The 23,026-nt window shown below is 35.0% G+C and overlaps 1 protein-coding gene and 1 long non-coding RNA gene across 3 annotated transcripts in view; one reads left to right on the forward strand and one right to left on the reverse strand.

Annotated features, from left to right (window-relative positions):
• LOC122712250 (ras-related protein Rap-2a) overlaps window positions 1–19,628 on the reverse strand; it is a 33,429-nt gene extending 13,801 nt beyond the window's left edge. Inside the window, exon 1 of one of the 2 annotated variants that reach the window (XM_043931736.1) lies at window positions 19,360–19,628. The gene's annotated coding sequence lies outside the window, so the exon portion shown is untranslated. Of the gene's footprint in view, window positions 1–9,867; window positions 9,998–19,359 lie in introns of those variants that run through there. The other variant, XM_043931735.1, reaches the window with a different exon arrangement.
• LOC122712252 overlaps window positions 1–23,026 on the forward strand; it is a 67,797-nt gene that overhangs the window by 17,364 nt on the left and 27,407 nt on the right. The gene's annotated exons all lie outside the window — the stretch shown is intronic.

Raw genomic sequence — 23,026 nt, forward strand, 5'->3', positions numbered from 1 at the left:
TCGTAAACTTCGACGTATTCATACTTCGACGTTTTCATCTGGAGAATATATAAGGTGTGCAGAGAAAATAGATAGAAAATTGAAGGACGAGAGTCTGAGAATTGGAGATTGAAATAAACGGGGAAGTTTATGGTATGGTAGAATATATTTTAGCGGTATTTTAGAGGAAATAGAGTAATATTGTTCTATCTCCGTTTCAAAATTTATGCGAAATTGAATTGCTTAATAATTTAATCAAAATTTTCGGTTTTATATACCAAAATAAAATTTGATTCTATTCTAATCTCCGAAAAAGTCGTTTCTTAAATTTTCTAGCTATTCTTGTATTTTGGAACACTGTGTACAGGGGGGGCGAAAACTTTAAGAGAGAAATTACGATCGAGCGTGAGTTACGACTATTGGTTGCCAACGAGATAGTTGGCCGGCTTCCGAAAACCAGCGACACGCTGGCTTTCGTTGACCTTAATGTAGCGGACAACCGCGGGGATATTAATGGGGGTATTTCTTCTTTAAGGGAAATGGGGTTGTTGATTACGGGTCGACGTATTTTGGTCACTGTCTTCCAGGATCCGTCGAGAAAAGTTTATCGTTTCTCGTCTCGATGAGCAAGGGTTCCGGCTTTATTATAGACCCTTCGTAAAATGTCCTTTCCTGCGGGCTTGCTCTCCGCGATCTGGAATTACGTACACGTGTACGTTTATACAGGGTGTTCGAACGAAATAGTCGAAATGATTCTGAAGAACAAATATTCTTAACATTATTATTATAAAATTAATTTGTATATATTAATATTTATTCATATATTTATTTATTATTTAACGTAAAATTAATAATTTGTTATTTTCCTTTAAACAAATTTGCGAAATTTCAATTGTTCTTATTTTCTATATTTCTTTCGTATTCAAAATGTTCGATTATCGATCATTAAAGTAAAGATTTGATCAATATTTTTACAACTTTTCCATTTGTTTCGGAATCACTACTTATACATTTTTATTCTTTTTGCCCGAGTACCAAGCACATAAATATCAAAGGGTATCACGTTTCTGAAAGCCACACCTTTATAAATGTACGGTCACCGTCAATGCTTGCACAATTTTCCGCCGGGGGTTTCAATAGCGTTCATGTACGACCAAATGTCAGTGGAGGTTGGTTACACATATGTGTACTTTACCCGATAATGGGAGCAGTGAAACACTTGCTCTGCTTTCCTCCTCCTCCTTCTCCTCCTCTCTCTCTCTCTCTCTCTCTCTNTCTCTCTCTCTCTCTCTCTCTCTCTCTCTCTCTCTCTCTCTCTTGCCTCCATGTAGCCACCCTTCGTTGGAATCTTGACACGCAAGAAATTTATTGTAATATTACCCTCGACCGAGACTCGATCCAACTGGGACGTTCAGGGCATTACTCCACTTTTGGTCATGTTTTGGTGACATCGTAGACATTCGTTGTCCTCAACGACACGAGCCAGTTATTTCTTCTTGTTCTTCTTCTTCCTCCTCTCCGCCCTGGAAGGAGATGATCGTTCGAGTGTGAGAACGATTCAGAGATGAGTTACGAGGCTTTTTCGGATGAAGCATCGTTGGTTGCGTTTATTGGTAATCGTTGCGTTTTTACGACTAGACCAGCTGAAAATTTATAGCTCGATATTTGGGATGAGTCGCTCGAGAATGGTCTTTTTCTCGCGTACTCCTGAAAGTATTCTAATGAAGTAGAAAGCCATCGTTCGCAATTTCGTTGCCCTGTTTCGGGACAGGAAGTTGGAGCATCCTCGTTCGATGCTAATGACGTGATGAATCCTCCTTTTAAGAACGCTTTTTTTGGACGAGTGGCATGGGAATTTGAGAGGATCGAGATTGATAAATGTGCTCGTTCTCCTGTCAAGTAGATGAATCGCTTTTTGTATTTGCCTCTGTTATTCCCTTATATATTAGACCCTTCCACAAGTTTAACACCGTTAAAGAAATCACTCTGTCTTCTCGCAATTTCGCTTCACATTTTGCCAACAATAGAGGATACATCACACTGACACTGTAAAATGTTATTTCAACGATGTTTCCTTTTCTCGTTTTTATCAGTATCGTTTTTTTTTTCGTTCTTCTTTCGCTCTTCTAAATATATTTTTTCACGCTCATCATTTACATTTTTTTAACATCGATTCTTTCTTTCATCGCGATACGATCTCATGGTGATCTCTATTTTATTAAAGATTTCCACGAAAGGAAGCAGAATACGTCCATTTTCGTACACCGTCAGGTTCAATTATTTATCGAAGCTTATCTTAACCACCCACGCTTCTATTTTCCCCTTCCTTATAGAGAATCGTATCTCCCGGAATCCTTCGATTTATAAACTTTAACTCGACACACCGATCTAAACCTAAGGTTCCCTTCCTGACACTGACAAATAGTGGAAAAACGAACATGTTTTCTACGAGGAATGTAGATCCCGCGTCACGAGATCCGACGCGGTGGTAAATACCGTTTCCTCTCATCGAGGAGAAGGTTTCTTCTCGGTTCAGAGAAGATTCAATGTTTCCTTCCTTCGAGTAGCGCAAGTCGACCGACAGTTTCGAAGAAACGAAATCGAGATGTAAAAAGACGACTAAAATTCTTCGTTCTCCAACCTTTGAGAGGAGAGGAGAATTTCTGAAGGGCTATTGCTCGAGTGTGTTGATTTATGATATATTTTTGAAGTACACGGAATACACAGACTTATTGTTGGAAATTGGCGAGAATTGATGTTTTCTTTTGTTTTTGTTGGCAACGTTATAACTAGAGAGTTACAACTATAAAACATGTCAAGATTTAACAGACAAGAAGTGTTTGTATATTTGCACGGGACGTTAAACGATAGTCGAAAGATAGATACTTGTTAGTTAGCTTGAATGGTGGTTTAATTTAAACTAGAACTAAAAACTAGTAAGTGCAAGAAAGTTTCAAAGTAATAGCTCGATATTAAATACGAGAATCTTCTTGTCGCTCTACGCGTATATCTTAGACAAGTATTGCTTCAAACTTTTTTGTAAAATTTCTTTCTGCTGATTTCGACCGAATCTTCCATTAGTATTTCTTTGAAATGAAATCTTAACTGAAACATTTGTAGATACGGAAATCCTTTTGCTAAAATCGAAATCATATATAATTTAAATTGCGCACACTATCCTGTTGAAAGTAAAAATATTTCTGTATTTGAGGATAAGATTGAATTAAATTCAAAAGGGGTAAACACATGTTCACGTTATTTGAAACTCAATTTTATCCCTCGATTCAATCTTCCATCAAGAATCGAAACCCCGTGATTTCGAAGACACGATCCGCAAATACCATTGATTAAATCAGACGAAAAGAAAACCAGATAAATAGAATCCCCGCTATATCTTCTCTCCTCTCCCTCTCTTCTCTCTCTTCGATTTTCTCCAGATTTTTCCATTTCGTTCCTCCCAAAATCTTCAAGTTGCGTGTCTGATTGCGGGCAAATTGTTTTACGGAGTGTAAATTGTACGTGGCTAAAACAAATTGTACCGAATAACATGTCTCATTCTGTATTCCACGTAGGACATATAGGAGGAGAGGAAGCACGTGACATTTGTTAGTGCGTATTTAGGTTAAACCGCGATAACGCAGGCGACGCAATACTCGCAACGACGCATAAATTTCAGATATCATTAAGAGATCGGTCTTTTTTACATCAGCGGTTCTCAATCTTAGATACGGTTAGTCAAAATTCGAGGATACTATAAAATCTGTTAGCTCGGCAATATCATTATTGACTGAACACATTTAGTTTAGGTATTGAAAATCTGAGAGGTAATTTTGGGCAAAAATTGATTTTTTGATATGTAGAAAAAAATATAAAATATAAATATTCGTACTGAACTTGTATATAAATGGAAATCTCGATATTTGGAAAATTCCAATCTTTTTTTCAAAGTTGAAGAGCAAGAAAAATTGAAGGGGTGAGTCTTTGATGGAGCATCATCGATTTTTTGATATTTTATAGATCTTTATAGAAGTAGTATTAAAGAACAGGAATAGTCTATCGAAGTGAAAATTATGATATTCTCTGTTTTATAGAGAACTGAAGTATTTTTCTTTCGGATACGCGAAGCAATAAAGATTGAGAATCGTTTTTCTACAGGAAGAGCCTTTTTCGATGTCGTGAAAAAAGATCATATCTCATCCAGGGGGGGAGAAAAATACGGCGCCAGCCGCTCGTTAAGGGTGCCGACCTGTGAAACTTTGAAAATGACATTGCGATATGTCGCTTCGTAAGGCGCAATTAGGGTTGTCTGTTCGCGATCACCATGATTACACGTAGTCGAGCGGAATTCACGATATTTTCCTGGACATTTGCGGTAATATAATGATGTCTCTACTGTTATCCGTTCGAGTATTAAATTCATTACTCTGTCGTATTTTTGCACTCATTTTCCAGAAATATTATTCGTATTAGTCGTAAATTTCATCGATTTCATTTGCATTTCGTTTGATTATGCGTTAACAACGGATCTGGTGAAATTATTTTCATTATCTTCGATTTTGTTATTCCATTTGCAGAAGGATTATTTAAAGTATTGCTCGTTGCGACACAAAAATATGAATCATTTGTAATTGATAATTAAGAAAGAATCTGTCATCTGGAAAAAGTTACTTCAGGTTTATAAGATCTCCTAAAAATAATTTTTAATATATTATATTTACTTCTACTTTTTCATTATACATATTTAAAATATATTTTGAAAATTGAATGAAAATATTAATATTAATGCAATAATAACTCTTCTTACCATTATCAGTACAGAAAGGAATATTTCCATCATATAGGAATCATAAAAACGTCTTTCAATTTCATCTTCCTCGATGCTATCTAAGTTTCGATTAACATCGAAGCTTTAATTACTCCGGATCGGGTTAAATTTTCCACGAGAGAGCATGAATCTTAATGTCCACTTTCCATAATTCATCTTTCCAAGATGCCATTTTTCTTTCTCTTTCACGGATCGTTTTATCCCTTTCTCCCTTTCTTGCCGAGCGTTCGATTCGCACATCCGCGAATCCTCTTTCAATTTCAATCTCCATTCTATCCGCTCTCTTCGTTTCGTAAATCCACGCTTACTTCTTCATGCAAAGGAATCGTTCTTCCAACGAATAATCAGGGTCAAATGCGGGTGGGATACAAACCGAATCGTGAACATCCAGTTACCCGGAAACACGATGTCCGTGACACTCGACAAATGAAAATTTCTTCGCTCACGAGAGCAAACAACGAGGGGATCGTGACTCGAATATCAAAATTCACGACTATCCCTCGAATCGAGCCAAAAGAAAGAAAAAAAATTTACAGCGCGAATATCGTTCACGTTCCACATAAAATCTCTCCACTTTCAAAGTTTAACGATCTATCTACCGAAGAATCCAGTATGGGTAAGGGTGACTCCTTTTTCCAGGAGCGACCAGCCAGATATTGCTTCTCGAATATCGAGTTTTGTCGATATCGACTCGGGTGAGTCGGGTAAAGTAGGTTGGGAAACAGGATTGCGCGATGGGAAAGTGGAGAAAAATGGTCGAAATCGGTGGAAATTTCGCGGTGGAACAATAGAGGCTATGCTTGGGGAGATAAACCACGATCAAGGATGACTGCAAATACGGAAAACGGGGTGGAGAAAGAGAGTTATCTCCTCGGTGTTCAATGAAGATCGACTGTGGTTGGGACGCGTTGGCTAGCAAATGGAGGGAAAGAAGCAGGAGACGAAGACAAACCGCGCAATTTTCCACGACACGCGAAATCCATTCCAACGGAGAAATCGGGATTCCTCGCGTTGCTTTGTAAATTCTTTATCCCCCTCCCCCGTAAGGTTGTCTCTGCCTCTTGACACTCGAGATTTATTCGATGACGTTTGCCCTCGAAAACTCTTGACGAATAAGCAGAAAAATTTCGTTGTACGCGTTTACATCGCGATAAACATCCCTCATCCATATTCAGCAACGTAGTTCCTGAAACGTGGTCGAGTTATCAATGCGAGATAAAATGTAAAAATAAATTGTAAAAATTGACTCAGTTGGGAATTCGTTAAAGGAAAGAAGAAAAAAAGTGCAATTTATAGGAATTATTGTTGTTATGTTATTGTTGTTTAAGATTTTATAAACGATTGTTTCCTTGGTCATTGATTTCCTTGGAAATCAATCGTTTAATCATTTCGAGAGATTAATTTTTTAATCGAGAGATTGAAACGAGGACTGAAGCTCGATTTATTATTATTATTATTATTATTTTTTAAATTTATATCGAGAGAGATTGTCGGTCATCGAATGGTCGTGATTTGTCGGTCGGGAAATCTGGTGGAAATATAATATTTGCGGACAAAGTGGATTAAAGATTTGAGTGGATTTGGCCGATTCGTGAAATCGTGTGCGAATTTGAACATTTTAATTTGTCATCTTTAGCTGTGATATCCGATCGATACGGAATTAAACGACGATGGTGATCCTGAGTGTTATTCGTTTATGCAATTTATATCTAAAATTGTATGCCGTTTTGTTACGATAACAATGTGGATATTGTTATGGATTTATCGTCCATTACGGTTTGATAATGAATAACAATTGAACAATTGAAACGAGAAAAGAATAAATATTAGATAAATGATTGAACAAATCACGATATAATTGTTTATTAATTATTACATATTAATTCCATTTTCATCGAATGAAAATGAGGCGAGCGCGACATCGACGAATGCGTAAAATTTGCATACACTCAGCCAATCAATTTGCAAATTACTAGATAGTAAAGGGGGATAAGTAATTCAAACTATGGGTTCAACGCGTAAGTCTTGAAATTTATAAGCCTTGAAATATATATATATATATTTTACAGTGTATCGTTGTATTAAATTTTCATATTAACAATTATCCGTTTAATCCGATTTTATCTCTTAATAAACAGAGAATCCCTTCATCACTTTGTTCGAACCTTCTCCTATCCCATTAGCTAGATCTCATCGGATGGATCTACACGCGTAGAAAACTTTCTGTTCCGTTATATCCCGGCTTTGACATTCTATCTTCCACTTAATACTATTATTAATCGGCCAGATACAAATCTTGGAGAGTTACACGAATTAATTATCCGTTAAAATGTACTATATAGAGATTAGTTTCACCTATTACGGATATTCGTGTCGGAAGTAATTTAAATTTCAATAAATTCAAAAGTAATTACTTAATTACGCTTAATTAACCAGTCGTTTCAAAATTCAACTTGTAACGATACATATTGTAGCATCCATTCAAATATTAGCGAGATAATGCCGCACGGAATCGTGCATATTCCACTTTGCGCCAATGAATATGAACTCGTGGTGGATATTAAATTGGCGTTGTAATGTTATTTATTATGGACAGCGTATTAAGCGTCCACGCACAATTCGATTTCTTATTATCACGTTCTATTATTACGAAATAATCCTTTCTCACTCGTCGAAATTTATCACTCATCGTCGAATTTTCAAATGGATCGAATTTTATCCTGGCGAACACGAATTGGCACAAAATATTCCTTATTTTAAGCCAGCTATTCCTTGGTTTAAGCCAGTCTCGTGTCATTTTTTAATCCTTGTCCATTTTTTAATTCTTATCCATTGTTCGTAGACGTTGGTTTATTTGGGATACATCCATTCATACACGGCGCGAAACAGTAAGCTCCGTGAAAAAAAGGATGAATAACCCTTTCAAAACCCGCCCAACTGTGTGTACATGGTTGTTTCACGATGATATATTACACGGAAGATATTTAATCCTTCCTAACGGTGAAAAAATATTTCCCGCGTTAACAGGATTTTGTAATGGCACTCGAACTCTCTTCGTTACTTTTTATTAATATTCAATCTGCTGTTAAATTGACGTTAGAGCTTCTTACGTAACTTAGTCGTTAGTTCGTTACTTTGCCCGTTGTTGCTTATGTGAAGAATATTATTATTATTATTTAGGGGCTGAGGATGTTCATGCATTTATGCATAAAATTTAAATGAATAAAAATCTATATAGAGTGCAAAAAAGTATGCAAAATGTTGGAAATATACTTATAATATATATATTATGATGTTTGAAGAATAAGTTGAATATTTAAACTGGAATTATTTGATACAAAATTTGTTTCTTTTTAACAAACGAGGCATGTTGCAAATAATGTCATGCTTAAATATATTTCGATTGGAAGATTTCTTTGATATAGATAGAATGAGAAGATAGATTTTGTATGTACAATGTCTGATAATTGTGTAATTTTTAATGTTAATTTCATTACTTCCCACGTGAGATAATATCATGTGAAAAAAATTAAAATGTCATACGTTGGAAATGACATACGGTTTATTAAAATACGATATATTAATAATAAAGATTTCTAACTATATTGTTTATTTAACTTTGAAATTTTAAAACAATCATGTTGACGTTACGGAAAAAAAAAAGAGAAAAAAAAATTTCGATCTTTTGTACTGGTCGAAACAACTTTAGAATTTTAAAATTTTAAAAACTGTGGAAACTTCATGGGAAGTCTCTTCATAAAAATTCAAAGAAACTTTTCTTTCGTGGTATCTTTCTTTCAAGAATTTTCTTTACCACGAAGAGCTTAGCAACCTTCCAAAAGAAATCCGTAGAGGTAGCATGATTGATCCCAAGGTAGCGATGAAAATTCCCTCTACTATGTTTCTACCTACTAGTTCAAACTTGAATGAGAGAGAGAAAGAGAGAGAAAGAGAGAGTAATTGAAAAGTTACAAGTACGAATCTCGAAGTACATGAAATGTTCATCAAAAGCATTGCTACGATCTCATGGAAACTATCGTTCATCTAACGTTTCATTGATCGAATAATTCGCGGCATTAAGGAAAAAAAAGAATGAATGTGAATTTCTGTGTCGTAAATTCAAAAATCTGCAACGTATATTCGAACGAGAAAAGTTTCTATTTCGTACAATCGATGTAAGAGCTTCTTCACCGGGATATAAACTCGACTTGGACTAACTTCGTGAAACTCCCCTCTTTTTGTTCGATCGTATTTCAACGATTGAAAAGATACAAGAGATTGAAAAGTTTACGAGTTTTTTGAGGTTAATTAATCGATGATCGACCGACGTTTTTGTTTTTCACGCATTTTCATTATCTCAGTGAAAAATCTATTTCACATGTTTGGAATTGGATCTAAATCGATAGTTCTTTAAACTTTTGAACCGTGGAATATTGATTATGAGAAATAAGAGATCACAAAATCGGTAAAATATAATATGTGCGAATCTTTTATTAAAAATTGTAGAAAATCAATGTTATGTTTAAAGTAGAATCACGAAATATCTTTAGTGACGTCAAAACCATTATTAGAAAATATTTAAGTCTAAAAAAAAAAGATCATACATGAAGCGTGCCCAGAGTGCAAAATTATCTTGATCTGTAGTTAATTTTAAGCTTCGTTACAATTTGAAGTTTCCCAGTATAAATTGTGCCCAAAGAGAGAATTTTCCTGTCGTTTCTCTGGCATTGCAGCCAGACATTTTCATGAGCCAAAAAACACATTGAAATTGTTTGACCCTAAACCCTTTCGACCTTTGAAGAAGGTAACTGCAATGCTGGCAAAACGTGGAAAAAATACTCTTTTTTGGACACTATTCACACCAAGTAGCCTTAAATTACTAAAATAACCTAAATTGTTAAAAAATCTTGTATTTTCTTTTTTTAAATTTTAATTTTATAACATTTAATAAATTCATAGAATAGTAATGTCCTGAATACTTATATTTAATGAATATTATCAAGAAAATATAAGGGATATCTAATAACTTATAGTTATAGTAAATAAATTATCAATATACTTACACGCTTTACTGTTAACATTAATCGTGAACATTTGATGTTGCAAAGATATAATGCGTAATTATACTAAATTACTGTCGTTGATGCTATATCGACAATGTTTCGATGGACGTATTGAACAGCAATATCGATATTTCTTTCTTCGAATAGTGATTTGTCGATTCTTATTGATGAATGGACACTAGATATAGATGGATGAGCACACAAGGCATACTAATTGTAAATCGACAACGTTTCGATAACAAACGTCGTGTCGAAGAATGACATCAATATTTCTTTCACAGTTACGATATATAGATAATTTATTGTATACTATTATTATCGATGTTCACAGCATCGTTAAATCGATACGTTAACTTCAACAAGTGATAACGAATGTTAAGAGTTCAATTTTTTTTTAAATGTTTTCATTTTTTTCTTATTGTTGTTACTTATTATCGAGAAAGATTAAACGGGGAAGAAAATGGAGAAGGGGGCGAGGAAGCGCGACGTCATTTTTCACCGACAAACTTTCAACAGCTGCAGCACGACAAATCGTTCCCTGTCGAGTTGATTTCGAAACGATTTCTCATTGGGCGAATTTCCGGCTACGAATATCGTCGTTCTACCATCTCGCGCGTTATGAAATGTCATTGAAAACGGACGGATATTTTACGCCGTATCCCTTCCCGCGGAAATAAAATCTGTTGTTCCATTGTGGCGAACGATTTTGTCTTTTTTTTTTTTTCTCTTTTTTCTTTTTTGACAAAGCTTCATGCACGAATAATTACCACATTCTAAGTTAATCACGTGTACGTTCACTCGCGGTTAAATCCGGTTAACCGCGATTAAACGGTTGCATCGTCGTGGATTTTTTTTTCCTCGTACACACTTTGTTCGAGAATAGGATTATTCATATGTTAATTCAAGTAACGATTATTCAGATTAAAATTAACACGATCATCTCACGATTATATTTTAATTGTCTTTGAAATTTTGTCAAAGACGATAGAATTTCATTTTTAAATAGATTTTCATAATTATCCTCAATTTCTTTTTACATGTGTCTTTTTGTGTAAGATGAATTTAAAAAAGTTTTAAAGCGAGCAATTTTTTCATTTCATTTAAGAAAATAATTATTATAGAATTAATCGCGAAACAAGTTGAAGATAATTTTGAAAATTTATTTGATAAAAAGATTTTTGCTTTAGGAAGATTTGTATTTAACGATTTTGATTGAAGGGATACAAGAATTAAAAATAGTCTGAAAATATAGATCGCATGTAAAAAAAAACTTGGAAAATTGCGTTGCAATTTTATCTCGTATCGTAAATTGCAAGGAAAAATACAATCGATTTATAGTTCCTAACGTAGTTGTATATTCCCGAAGTGAACAAGTTCGAGTTTTCGATTGAAGAAAATGGTTTTTACCAATGATAGTTTTCATTTATAAGTTGTTATAAAGTACGAAAAGTGGATCACGAAGCTTATCTTAACAATAGACGTGCACGGTATGAGATTAATCTCGTGTCTGCTGCTGCTATAATTAAAGAAGAAATGAAGGGGCTAGAAAAGGTGACCATGAGATTACGTAGTAATTATTATCGTGTCGCAAGAAATCGCCATCAGACGAGAGAAGGAGTTTTCATTCCAGTTGTTTTTCCAATATTCTCTATTTTTTTTTTTTTCAAATCACTTCCTTTGGATAATACAGGATATCTATATTGGATATACTTTCGTTTATTTTCTCAAAGATAAATTGAAATTCGCAAATTTTTTTTATTTTCATTCATTCATATTGGCAAGCATTTTCGAGAAAAGATTATTGTATCAAGTGTTATCTCTCTATTTTTGATTTCTATGATGTTTCTTATTATTGTTATTTTTAGCTCCTATTCATCTTTTGGAGAATAATAAAATATAAATAAATTTTATTAACTCGTTTCTTTTGTCAGTAAACGTACACGATGCGTATTGTATTTTCAATTTTCTCACAAATATATATCTTACTTTACTTTCATTAAACGTACTTCTATATCTATACAAACAACGACAAATTATCCCTGATATGATATAATAACACGTTACGTTTGATTATTATAAAATATTTTTTTCGATTGACAAAAATTATACATATATTCGTTACGTTATTCAATATATATTTCAATATATTTATATGAACAATGACTTTTTTTAAAAAAAGAAACTTTTGCATCGGTAAAAGAATTATAAAGATTTATACTTCGAATTATACATCGAAAAATACATTGAAAAAAGTAGAAATATGCAAAAGAGATGTTACAAAATCCCGGTAACTGATACAAAACTTTTTTACGAGAGACCCATTACATTTACATCGTTACAAAGTTAGTCTGAACGAGTTGAGTTGAGAATCTGAGCGAGAGGATTCGTGCTTTAGCTGATCGAAGCGAGGTAAGTCGTGGAAGAAATCGAGGCTGGTTAAGGAGAAATGGAAGGTGGATAACGCGAATTTGAATCGATCGCGAATAGATCCGTCTCACTCAGGATCGAAGTCGCGAACGTTTTGTATGTATATGCGTCCGCAATCTTGGAACAGAAATTTTCTATTCGAGCCACGTATATCACTCGCTCGAAACTGTGGGAAGAGATGAAGGAATTCGAAGAAGGCTGGCTCGGGACAGATCGATCTTTTCGAGGGATGGGAGCCAAGAACACGAAAAATGAAAGGTGCACGGGATGAATTTTTCCCGTGGTATCGTCTATTCCCACGCAGTTTCAATTTCCGATCGTACGACGAGAAAATTATCGTTAAATACAATTTTCACTGGAAATTTATATTTCAATTCATTTCACCTCCTGTTAGGAAATTTTAATTTTATTTCTCTCGTAGAGAAAAAAAAAAAAATGAGCGATTGTCACATCGTGAAAATATTAATGATCAAAATTTGTATCCCGTTGTACAGTCGCTCGTAAAAATTTCTATGTATTTTATATAAGTTTAATGAACAAATTATGTTACGAAAATCTGTGATAATTTTAATGAAAGTTTAGTACAGATTTTATAAATTTTTTTTTTTATTAGTGGAATATTATTTTGAAGGATTGATTGTTTTTTTTTTTCGTTTTTTTAAAAATAAATAATTTTGTAATCGTATAGAATAGAATTTCGGATAGAATAAAACTTTTATATTATTACATGCTCATATTTTAATGCTCTATCACTGCGTAAAACAAAAAGAAAAAAGAGAGAAAAGAAAATTTTCTTTTGAAAAAAGAAATTGTTCCATACATAATTTATAGTTTCATTTATGAATTTTTATTAAAACAAACATTTTTTCAGTTATTTGAATTTCTTTATATAAGAAGATTGTATGTATTTTTGTGACTGCGCCTAGATAAAATTTTGCTAACGAAATTTCAATTAATCCTGGATAAAATTAAATATAGTAATCATTTCAATAATATAATTTCTATAACGTGAACAATATTCTTTATGAAATCTTTTTTCGCGATATTTTATATATATATTCAGTACTTCGATCCTAACTAAATTTTCAAGAGTATTCGCTAGATAAAAATTTGATTTGCACGGAGAAAATTTGATTTCCTTGGTCGAAATTCGTTGATACGTTCGAATAGCGGAATCCTACGTTTTCTTTCGTAAAATAGATAGGAATTGATTGATAAACTGATCCTAAGTAAATTTCCTCGAGCACTTTCCAGAATAAATTCTCTATCTAGTAAAGTAAAGTTTCATTTATTATTATATACCCGAGAAAGAATTTAATTTCGAGCGATATAATCCCGTTTGTTTTTTAACTGATTTGACGTTACATTCATCCCCTTCGCTTCCACGGGTATTAACTGTTAAAAATAATCTTGCGTCTTAATCCCACTCTTCTGTTCCATTTGATCAAAATTTCATTCTCGAAACTTAATTGTATGTTTAATACAATACTTATTAACATATCAATCGACACATCGAAATATTCAGGATATCCTTTGCACGAAAATCATTTATAATATTAATTCCAGTTAATTTTTTCGTCAAATAAAAAAATTACAACTCACTTTTTTTAATTTTTCGAGAAACACGAATAAATATATAAAATTGATGATCATCACTTGTCACAGAAAGCGATAAAACCTTCTTCCCTTCTTCTTTCTATTTAATTTCTTTTTTTATTATTATTATTTACCACTTATAAAAATTCAACAATCGTTGATTCTTTATGCCGATAATATAAAAGCAGAAGATGAATAAAATTCAAGAATTCTGTCCGTCCCAAAAAATATTAAAATTCATTTCTCAAGGGCGGAAGATCAAAGGCAAATCGATCCAACCCCACTATCGCCGACCAAGTCCTATCTTTTCGTGGTCGTGTTGCCCCGGCAATCGATAGGAGTGTCCGGACGCAGAGTGCACGAAGTCAAACATTATTATCGATAGTGGCCCCCCTCGTCCCTCGTTTCGTTGCGTCTAGCGTGCAACGTTAATTGGACATGCACGTACATCCTGCGGGTTTATGGCTGGAAAGGCGTCGTTCAACCGACGAGTCGCTCTCACGATTGTTTCTCGACGACGGCGTCTCCAACGAGCCGTGTTTCATCGACTTTGTTATTCCAGACTGACAATCGAGACAATTAATACCGTTCTAAATCTATCTATTCGAATTGGCATTGTGATTGTTAAAATTTCCTCGTGTATCTCGCGATACGAAGCGAAAACACAGATCAGATTTCATGATATGTTTCGAAAAAGTAGGATTAATAAAGAATGAAGTTTCTTTTTTTTCTTTTTTTTTTTCTTAGAAATTGCAGGTGATTCACCTGAGATCTTATTTTAAATCCTTCTTTCCCTGCGGTGTTATTTTAAAAAAATAAGAAATGAATAATTGATCAGACTCCCTGGTGGAAAAATGGATGTAGGATGATACGAATTTGTCTTTTGAGAAGATATGGCAGCCTTGCTAAATAAAGGTTTCTCACCGGTGTATTAATAAAGATAGCGATCTTAATGATGATATGGCATGCAAAGATATGGATCAATTGGAACGTTTGTATTTTACCATAAAATCAAAACGTTCTATCGTTTGTTTGTTTTTCATTTCATATAAATATATATATAGATGTATTTTGAATAAGTGATAGCAAACAAAAAGTGATAAAAATATTAATTTTCAATTTAAATTGTCGAAACTCGAACCTTGAAAGTTAATATTTAAAATTTTTTATTTTTTATTTATACATAAATATATTAAAATATTTCGATTAAAATCAGAGATACATTTACGTGAATCCCTCTCCTCATTAATTCTGCACGTTCGATACGAATTGACCAACGGTATGTAACATTTATCGTTTGTCACCTCGGCTTGTTGGAAATGCAATTTGCCGAAACGATCATCGTGTAATATTGGCTGGAATGAGATATGTAATAGAATGACATTAACGGATCCCGACCTAAACCTCGTTACAATTTACCGTGATCGTTATAGAGCATCGTGTATTGCCTCGAATGCAACAGATGTCCCACGGAGAGCCGTGAATTTGTCATTGGATTCAATTAATACGCTTATCCTAAAAGATTACGTATTACGATTGTTCATATGTTTACAATAGATACAATTGAATATCGAGAATAGAAATGTTAAATCTCGCATTGTTGTTGCATTAATGTTGTATTGTAACCGAAGATTCAATCCGACAAATTCTGGTTTGTAGTTGTAAGGAATCGATTTATTATTAAGCTCTTTACGAACGAAATTATTAAAATTATTATCGTTGGTTTTTTAAATGAAACCAGGCAAATGATAAAGGAAATTTTATCTATTGTGTTATTTCAAGCCGGCGACAACCAATTATTCTATTGCGAAATTTTATAAAATTTGCCACATAAAGTAACAAGTTTTAACAATTGAAAATATAAAAAGGATTAAGAAAAATTTCTTTCAGACCAATTTTTAACATCTTTAAGAACCAATTAAGAAATATTCAAAAGATTTCAGATACTATAATTATTTTTCTTTCGAAACTAAGTTTCTAAAAATTTTTATTCATAATACCATCAAATAAATATATTTATCTAAAGCAGTGTACTGAAAATTAAATTGTTCAATTCATTATCAACTCTATACCCTTCGAATTATACAGTGGAAAGATGAAGATGACCATTGGTACAACAATGATAAATCGTAATCACGATGAAAACATGTTCAACGCGTTCTCTCGCAAACTCAAATGACGCGAGATCATCTCGCCCCCAGCTGGGCCTACAGTTATTCAGTCCAGACCGTCGTTACATCGTGGGAAAATACACAATTGCGGAACCGAGTGGAAACAAGCCGCGTTTTCCAGAGGAAAAGTTGACGAGTGGGAATATACGTGGCGTGGGCGAACGAGTTAAATCGAGGATCAATTAATTTGTGGCGAGGGAAAAATGAACAACAATGACGTATGTTGTGGTTTCGAGACGAAACGTGAATAGGATACAGAGGTAATGGAAGATTTTTTTCCTTTTTTATTGCTTAATTTCGAAATAAGTTTTAATTGCCGACGTTGTTAGAAAGCTTCGAAGTGTGGTGGAATAAATATAATTAGAATAAGAAACCCGTGAAACGTGTTATCTCGTGTCTTGTTTTATACGTCGTCCTCGAGAAACTTGTTTCCGGCGATAGTAACGGTAGAACGATGATAGTGAAAATTTTCCACGAGTCTATTTTTTTTTTTTTATATATATGTATATAGTTGCTTTTGTTGAATTGTTTATTGACAGTTTGATGAAATTTCAAAATTTCTTCACACAAATCGATCATTATTTAAATTTAGAAAGGGATGATGCTACGAAAAGCATAATAGAAAATAGAATAATTTTAAAGTTTTCGATCAAAGTGTTCGATCGTCCGTGAATAAATCTTTTGAATTGAATTATTAATTTTAAAATCATTCTCGTTCGTAACGGTTGGAGATATCTTTTGCAAATAATTCCCTTTTCGCACACGCGAATTCAAGATTATCCGGTAAATTTACATTGATGATGCTCTTAAAACGAATGTTTGCACTCCAACAAAGAAAGACAACAGATCTTTATATTCCTTCGCCTTGCAATTTTATATCCAGAGGAATTCTTCGTTTGGAAACAACAGGTTGAATATAATTCTTTGGAATATAATTCTTAATTAAAATACTTTCCCTTCGAATATTCGAGAAAAAGTTAATAAAACATCTTTGGAGATTCGATAAGAAATAGTGAGTTAATCGTAAGATGGAGCAGTTGCAGAAGATTAGTCGATTGAACTTGTTCCCATGATACGTCTTGTTATTTCGAAAGTTTTTTTTTTTTTTGCAACATAAGGCGCACTTCTCGTGAATCATCAACTAAAATGTAATTATTTCGTGACAAAATTTACAAAACCATGAACCCATAAAGATACCTAATTTTTTCTACAATTATCCAAATATGAAAATATGGATGAATTAAAATTGAAACAGGAAATTACTTTCGAAAAAATAACGTAGAAAGTGTAAATCTTTTCTGCCAGGATTTCGATTGACCGAAAATACAGAGCTTGTTGTATAAACCCCTATCCCCTTGTTCCTATATCTTGGTTCGAAAATAAAGAAGGGATGAATCCCCTGCACGAAATCGAATCGACGATAGCCGAGATACGCAGCGTTGAAAGTAGCACGCGTACGAGCCAATCCATTTGCGAAGACTATACCGAGGACAATACCGAAGTACATAGTACGAAAGGATTTTCGTAAATGGCGCAATCTACCGCATCATTTACGACACCTGACGGAATAGTTTGATAAAGTGAATAGTTTAGATAATGCTGGAGAGAAATGAGGAAACATAAACGAGGAAATGTATCGAAAAACTGGCACGTATATAATATCCTTTTGTCCTCGAAGAAAGAGAAAATAAGATTTCAGAAGATTGAAAAAAAAAAATACACTTTTAACACTTAATATCTAAACATTGTTTGATTCAAGAATTCAAAATTTTATCAAATCCAATTGGTTATTAATTTATATTTCAATATTGAAATTTATTGATTGTTGATTTTCCCTTTTATTTACCATAAAATTAAAGATTTGTTATTATATATTCTCCTCAAGAAATTTCCAGAAAACCAGATACCGTAATAACGTGGAAAATTGTGGCTATTAAACAACAACGACACCAACTGCTCCTTTATTCGGAGGGTATCGTGCAATGAGTTTAATTAAAGATGAAAATTCGCATCGCCTTGTGGACGATAAACGGAATTTGAATCATTCTTAAAATAACACAGAGCATATAATGTCGCATTAGCATATCTCGTCCTACCCCACTGGGGTACTTGTAAACACACTTTAAGGCGGAGCGGAAAGGTGTTTACCGACTGTCTCGCCGTACATTAATTTCGTCCCTCGTTACATAAAAGTCTCCTGTCTTTCCTTCGTTGTTCAATTACGCTCTTTTCCCGACCAGGGAAATAAGTAGAAGGAATTCGAAACGAGTCCCCTGCGAAAGGGGACGAAGAAGAAATTGTTTCGAAAATTGTTTGAACCGTCGATGGAAGTACCGCATCTTAACCTTTCTCATTCTATCTCAGACAGACAGAATACAGAAATCGTTCGTTAAAACGTAATTGAAATTCAGATGCATAGCCAATTTCACACTCGAATACAATTTGTGCTCGTCTGAAAGTCTGCGTGGGAAGATTAAGAAAAGTTACGCTCGGGGGTTGCGGCGAGTAACACGCAACGAGAAAATATCTCGGGTGCAATACCATTAATAATCCACATCAGGCATACCTCAAAGTATAAAACTAACGCTCCTCGCGCGAAAGTAATCGAATAACTAGGCACGGTATTATGGAAATTAATTATTTTACTAGAAACTGTTGTGCTTCTGTATTCCTGCGATAGAGCGATTCAAATGGGAGTCGTTTCCTTAAGATTCATTGAAGTTTCCTGGGCGTAGACAATGGTTACCGGTTAATATTTCACAAAGGAATATTGTTGTTCAATTGTAATTGCCCGGAGTTTGAGAAAGTTTTCAACGGCCGGCCACTAGACATTGTGTTTTCACTGACTCCCTATGCGGGTGTATGTATTTTGGTACCACTTTCGGTCGAGCGGAGTGATGAATTAAAGAACTAGGAGGGAATACTAAAAAGGGCCCGTAGACTATTGTCTCTGACATCGTGACGAGACTTGTGAACATTCGCCGACTTTTCCTCGTTATATATCTTTTTCAAAACTAACACGAACTATAAACCTGTACACGATCGATAAACCTAATCGATAAACCTTAAAAAAGAATATCGCGTTTAAAATTTACGAATTAATCGAAAAAAAAAGAAAATACGAGATAAAAATAATGAAATATGATATAACAAGTTCTCGTATCACTTTCAAAAATCTTCGAATTTCATTGCAACTCGCGCGTCGTCGTTAACCTAGCTTAACACAATCATAGCCGAAAGAAATCATGCCCGAAAAGTTTTCCAAAAGTTTTTCACATCGTGGAATGTTGAAACTTACCTGAACACTTCGAAAAGAGAAGAGGAGCGCGACGGCTCGGTTAACAGGTGAGAATCGAATCGGGTTGCGGGAGCGCGGGAAAGCGGTCCCTCGTTGATCAGCCGGTAACTCGCGAACTCCAAAAGTGGTTCGACTCGGCCGGTTGACGTTGATCGCTCGCGACCAGTAACAACTGTTGTTGCGTTTGCCGAGGATCGCGCGTTCGATTTCGATTCCGTTTTGGGGGGTGAAGCAGGTGAACGTGGCTCGTGCGCTCTGGATAAAGACCGGATCCGTTGCCAAGACGAACACACCGTTACGGACGAGCTAGCTCTGTCCGGTACTCCGCTACGGTGCCGGGTACTATCCTCGATGCTTTTAGTCGGCGTCTGCGCTCTGGTAACCTTCCGACCTTCTCTTCCACCTGCACACCCCCACCTAATGGCCCAACGTATTTTAGACTGCAGCCGCGCTAGCTGCTCTCTCTCTCTCTCTCTCTCTTCTTCCACCCTCCGCTCTCTCCTCCGTAAGCTTGTGTCTGTCTCCCTCTCTCTTGTACGCGCACCTGATTACCCCTACCACAACAGCACCTGATGCTGCACCTGAGCTAGTAGTAGGGGTCAACGCTTCTGCTCCCATCTTATGCGAGGATATATAATCAGCCCGAATATAACCTGTGGACCATCGACTGAGGCGCTTTGTATCGCGTGTGAACGGTAATTACGAGTGTTTGCCGAGAAGGTGTGGGGGATATTTAGGATTTTGTACATGCGGCTGTGCAACTGGCAGGTGGTTACTTTGACGAGCGTATCCGTACTTTGACGAAGAGGCAATAAATTGGAAATGTGATTGATTATCGAGTCGTTGGGTAATTAGATTCGTTCCACGATTTTCCTCGTGGAAATCAAGAATGAAAATCACCGCAGACGCGGGAAATCTATCCTTTCGATGATTCTGCTGCGATTGGGAAGGAGAAATATCCGATTATCGAGTGATTTGAGTGAATTTCGTTCGATTTTAATCTTAATCGTGAAAAAATTAAAGATCAAATATTATTGAAACTTGTGTTCGTTCGATGGAGAAAATGAATATATTGGAAGGAGATTGGAAGGGGAAATATGATTGCGAAGTCTTTTGTTTTTTTGAGGAGGGGGAGGGGGAGAGATAGAAGAGAGAATGGGAGGATAATTAAATTTTATTTTGACTTTGCTCGTGGAGAATTTCTGTTATACGTTTAATGAACTATGTTTATGGACTTCTTGGTTATTTCATTAACGTTTATTTAAGATCCATTATGTGAATTATTATTATTGGAGTTTTTAATCCTCCTCCACTCACGCAGCAACGCTGCTTTAACTAGAGATTGTATATAATGTCGTGTTGGCATTAATATCGTGAAAAGATAAAGGTGTCTCGCTTTTTTCCATTCCACCTCCATTCCATCCTTTTACTCGTTTTGGTAATATACCTTACAACATCATCCGCTTCTTTCTTTCTTTTTTTTTTCAACCAGTTTTCAATCTCTTTTACAAAATTTTATCGCTGGAACAGATTTCCTCTATAAAAAATACATACTTCGATTCGCGAAATTACATATTCAAAGGAATCCTGAAGAAGTATCGGGGATATATAGCGGTTGTTTACTTAGAATTTAGATGAGAGATACACATCTACTTCGTAGAAGGGACCAGAGAAAATATTACCAACATTTTCATGCAAATAAACGTGTCATTTATCGAAAAAGACCGATAAGGAAGAAGTATATCGTCTTCTTCGCTTTTCTCGAAATATTTTGTCAACAATTCAACCACAGTTTTTTAAGGTAATATATCCAAATATTCTCTCTTTCTTTCTCTTATATTTACATACTGTAATCGGTACATCGAATTTTTCAAAATATAATCAGTATTGGAAGCCATCGAGAAACTTTGGTTTGAGGTTGGTTGAGAATTCAGTTTCACATTTTGAATTTTGTTGATTCAGTCACTACTGTATTTATACGCTAGACAAACTAATCAAACTTCAATCTGTACGTGGGTGGAACGTGAACCGTGTCTCCGACCGCAACTCATTCATAAACTCCAACTCGAGATTAATTTTATTTTTAAAGTTTCTATTTCGATAAATTCTTCCTCAACGGGAAAAAATTCGAGCTTAAAGCTATTCGAGCTGTCTGGGTATTCGCATCCCCTGGGTATGTCAGACACAGGAGGTAGTTACCACGGTATCGATGCACCTGAGATACAGAGGGGTCAATGTTTGCACGCACAACTTTGATGAGATTCAAGTTACTTTCCAGGCGGGGAGGTATTAGGTAGGATGCAACGGTAGAGGATAGGTTGATGCAAGCACGGAGTCGAACGACGCCGCACGGCCATTCAATTCTACCAGCTCGTCCAAAGTTTTCCAATTTTACGTTTGCCGTTGGACGGATCACCTCGGATCATCTCGTTTCCTGCTACTTTTTTACACCCAGAGTTATGCCAGTATCTCTTCTTCCCCGTGTTTATTTTAAAAATTGATACAAAGAGAGAGAACGTATTTTTTCGTTTATATTCTTTCATTTTTTTTCGTTTCGTCTCTTTGTTACGTTGTCTCTTTTTTTTTTTCGTCTCTTGTTAACAGAGAATATCCTTTTCTTCGTTTCTTTTTTTTTTTTCTTTAAATCCGATGATATTTAAAATTTTTAACCAAATGAGAAAAATTTTCATCAAACGAGTGCATTCCTTTTTGGAAATATATATTCTTGCAAAAAGTTGTCTTCTTTTCTTCAAAAGTTTGTATCCATTGTTAATGATTTCAGTATTACATACAAATCAAAATCTTATTATCTTCGCCCCATTTCTATTTTTTTCTCTCTTTCTTTCTTTCTGTTTCTCTTCTTTCCTTTTGAGTCTCGTTAGTATCCCTTTTACCTTCTTACCTCCCCTTCCTTCTTTTTTATTTTTTCCTCCCCAATAAAATCGACCTTTGAGATTTTAAACCCTGTAGCTACGCCAAGGAGGACGGATGTGGAATGTCAGAGAAGAGAATCTTCGATGACGAGGAAAGTTCTCCTCGTTCTGGAACAGAGGCAACGACCGAAATCGAGGCGACTTGTTTTCTTCGTGGAAAGGTGGATTTCGTCGACAAACATCGAACTATTCACTTTGAGAGAGAGAAAGAGAGAGAGAGAGACCTGGATTTCCTTTTCTTGCGTGCTCTCCTCGACACGACCGATCGCGTACGTGTATCACTCGAAGACACGAGGCGATGATTTACGGTTTAGAGGAAGGTTCTTCCGGTTCGATAGGATCGGTAGATGCGCGTTGATGAATGTTTCAAACTGATGGACGATAAATAAACGAGATTCGTTTGCCGATGTGTATCGCGATATAATCAATTTCTCCGGGAGACGCGAGAAATTTTTAACAAAATTTTCTGTTAAACGAATTGATTAATCGAGAGGGTGAGAAATCTCGTTTCGAACACGTGATTGAACGCGAGATTTCAAACATCCTCTGATAAATGATTAGTTATAATGAAATTTCAATTAAATCGTATGCATGATTGGCTTCGTCGAGTCGTTGATCGCGATATAAGGATTAATTGCGAAATTTATGAGTCTTTATTATTGCCGATTGCTTATTTCAATTGCTTATTTTTCTGGAAATTAATAGAATAATTTCGATATTTTTTCCTATAAGTT

Source organism: Apis laboriosa, unplaced genomic scaffold (genome assembly GCF_014066325.1).
Source record: "Apis laboriosa isolate Shangri-la unplaced genomic scaffold, ASM1406632v1 scaffold1_cov151, whole genome shotgun sequence".
Taxonomy (NCBI): Eukaryota; Metazoa; Arthropoda; class Insecta; order Hymenoptera; family Apidae; genus Apis; species Apis laboriosa.